The 3,550-nt window shown below is 42.5% G+C and overlaps 1 non-coding gene across 1 annotated transcript; it reads right to left on the bottom strand.

Moving 5' to 3' along the window:
• Positions 1 to 2,618: 2,618 nt before the first annotated feature.
• Trnat-ugu (transfer RNA threonine (anticodon UGU)) lies at positions 2,619 to 2,693 on the bottom strand. The gene has a single exon. It is a non-coding gene; the product is annotated as a tRNA-Thr (tRNA).
• Between the last annotated feature and the right edge of the window lie 857 nt (positions 2,694 to 3,550).

Raw genomic sequence — 3,550 nt, 5'->3', positions numbered from 1 at the left:
AAACACAGGACACAATTACGTATGTAGGCTTAATACGAACTACAACTGTGTTTATAAATCGCTATAGTTGCCTTGGACTAACGACGAGCAAATATCAATATAACCTGTACGCTTTTCAAAGCTGTTATCCATGAAAAAGCCAAACTACGTATCGTGAACAAAATACAATTTAACACCGAAACAATGACATTAGCTGACAATGGGCACAGACTTTAGTCAATGGGCACTGTTGAAAATTTGTGCCAGACCAGGATTAGCACCCGAGTCCCCTGGTTACGAGGGAGAGGCAATGATCACTGTGTCCGAATTACACAGTTGTCAACAGAATAGCACGAACTGCCCGAGCATGCCGTTCTTTAGATCCAAATTCTCAATTTCTCCATAGACTGCTAATGCACTGCTCCTTGAACATAGTCCTCCTCCCTTTAATTATACAGTACATGGCCAAAAAAACAGACACCGAATATATGCAAACTTGGCCTTACGAACATTGCAGACGTCTATGTAACACACGTCAAACTTCAAAGAATTTACCAATTCGTTGCATTGTTTACTATAGACCACAAATCAAGTAACGTAAAAAAAGCACTGCGTCTATTGAGATCATGATTCAGAGTTAAAAAAAACTAATAAGTCGCCTACATACTACAGTTGCTGCCGAAAGAGGAGAACCATTATTTTCCCACAAAAGGAAATATAGTTAAAATTACGCTTCTATTTCGGTTAGTTTATGCGGTTACTAAAATTTGCAGTGAAAGTTACATAGTGGACTCTACCCTCCCCCCACCAGAAACGTAGTTATCGTGGCTGTTGTGAGACTTTTGTATACAGTTAGAGAAAGTGTGTTAAATGTGGCGCGGACGGAAACGCTAGGCTACGCTACAGCGCAATGTGCTCGCACAACGTTTAGTCGGCATTCATAATCGTTGGCGTAAACAACTCTCAATCAAATTACCACCTTCCAACCTAACTTAGATCTCGGGCTACACTACCAATCGGCCTGTCATCACAACCAAAAATTCATTGAGGGGGGTGGGGGGATTTCCTGTAGCTCTCTCTAATGTATCTCTAGGCAAAACTGCCAGTTTTGTCAGACTCAACAGCAAGATTTAGCAATGGTAAACACTTTTGAGACGGCTCGTAATTTTAGAATAGTCCTCTTCGTCTTACTTGGCATAAATTGTTCGCTGGCGTCCCAGCAGCTAGCTCCCTCAGTGTCTGCTTCTGCCATCGCACCACGCTAGTCTGCTGTTGTCCTAGCAGACCGAACGCACCGCACATCCGATACCTTCGGAACCACTCACTGGCCAGTTAGCAACTGAGCGGAACACTGTTTACATCGTGAAAGGAAAACTATGCAAAGATGTACACTTAAATGGCACGACTGAGTAGCACACACACAGTAATATCTGAGGAATGTCCTTCGACACGCGCAGAACGAAAGTCTTCTCGCGAACGTACAGCGTCTCTGAAAAAAAATCTCGTGACTATATTCCGGCGTTACGGCCAGGTTCTCATACAAATGAGCAAAAAAGGGTACATTTGAAATTCTTTTTGAGACAATGAAAATACATTCGAAAGATCTGTTTGGGAATTACGAGTGATAATACTATGAGCTTAATTTTAGATTTTCAATAAAAAATGGCGCCCGTAATTATGATTTGATCAAGGGCCTGCGAGACTGGAGTACGCAGAGCGCATGCAGTGTGGCACCTCATATGTTACCTGAATTCAAAAATGGGTAACATCAGTTGATACTACATTATTCCTCTGAAATTGAAAATGGATAACATCAGTCGATAAAACATAAAATTTATGGGAGCGTATACCTAACCGCAATGAAACAACCTTAAATTTAACGATACAGTGCTAATTCGAACTTTGAGTTCGATTTTTGAGGGTTTGTTTCACTCCTTATGCCTACACAAAAATTAGTTAATATTAACAAATGTCATATTATAGCTATAAGTTCCTAAGAAAAGTGTTTACTTTTAGGGGTCAGAGGTAGATGTTAAGAGAACGAACCACTTTTAATTTATGCTGCATGCCGTTCTGAGAAAATAGTTACCCGAAAAAAATGTGTTCAAAGTTTAGGGAAAACATTTAGTTATATTATTACTTCGATTTGCATGAACTGAGTGTTACATATATATTTTTAATGTCGCTGAAAACGAATCTGAAGTCAGATTTTCAATATTCAAAACAGCTAATCCAATACGGAGGGCAATGTATTTTCGTTATTTACGTTTAGTCTGCAAGTCAAGGAGTATTTATCAACCCTTCCTCTACCTCTGATTGTTCCTAGACAGCAACTTCCTGTTCTTCTTGGCAGGAAAAGCCGATCTGTCAAAGCTGGATATGCAGCACTCGGCAGCCTGCACTTGATATTCGTCCGTATTTTCGGTGAGTATGTTTGCATGCATTCTGCAGTATGAATCATTTTGAGCACGTGCGACACGGGACGAGTTATCATCTACATCTATATGAATACCCTGCAAAACACATTTAAGTGCCTGGCAAAGGGTTCATCGAATCACCTTCACAACTGATAATTAATTGAAACCCTCAGCTGCCGACAGGTGTTGTTGATATACTTCGATGGGGACAGCTGAAAAGTGTGCCCCTACTGGGACTCGAACCCAGAATCTCCTGCTTACAAGGCAGACGCTCAATCCATCTGAGCCATCGAGGGCACACATGAACAGCACGACTGCAGGAATTTATCCCTCGCACGCTTCCCGTGAGACTCACATCCCCAACCGTCCACAATCCGCATACGTAATGTACTTAATAGGTATTTGTCCATCCACTCATTACTGGCTCACACTAAGGTGACGATTCCCGTAAGAGTTCCGGCAACCTGTGCGCATTCGCACAGACGAAGGTCAATGGCTGGGTAACGTTTAACCATAGATATAAAGATAGTAACTGCTCTCGAAAGAACAGGCGCCACTGACGACCTTGCAACTCTTCTAGAATACATGATAGACCGGCCGATGTGGCCGAGCGGTTGTAGGCGCTTCAGTCGGGAGCCACGCGACCGCTACGGTCGCAGGTTCAAATCCTGCCTCGAGCATGGGTGTGTGTGATGTCCTTAATTTAGTATGGTTTAAGTCGTTCTAAGTTCTAGGAAACTGATGACCTCAGATGTTAAGTCCCAAAGTGCTCAGAGCCATTTGAACCATCAGTCCCTATGTTTACACACTACTTACAGTAACTTATGCTAAGGACAACACACACACAACCATGCCCGAGGGAGGACTCGAACCTCCAACAGGGGGAGCCGCGCGAACCGTGACAAGGCGTTGGACACATGGCGGGTACCCCGCGCGGCTCATGGCAGCCGTGACACTGCTTCAAACAATGGACTGTAGAAACTTTTGTAAAGCACGGATTAAAAAAAAAAACTTTCTGTTCCAAGAGTCTAGACAAGTACACCTTTAAAAAATGCAACTACAAAGAAATTGAATTTTCGAACGTTTTGAATGAGAACCTGTCCTTATGGAACACCGTTGATCAAATGTCACAGGGATTATATACTCAGGTTTCA

This window comes from Schistocerca gregaria, unplaced genomic scaffold (genome assembly GCF_023897955.1).
Source record: "Schistocerca gregaria isolate iqSchGreg1 unplaced genomic scaffold, iqSchGreg1.2 ptg000199l, whole genome shotgun sequence".
Lineage (NCBI taxonomy): Eukaryota > Metazoa > Arthropoda > Insecta > Orthoptera > Acrididae > Schistocerca > Schistocerca gregaria.
Note: the sequence above shows the minus strand (reverse complement) of the source record. Positions and strands in the feature narration are given on the sequence as shown.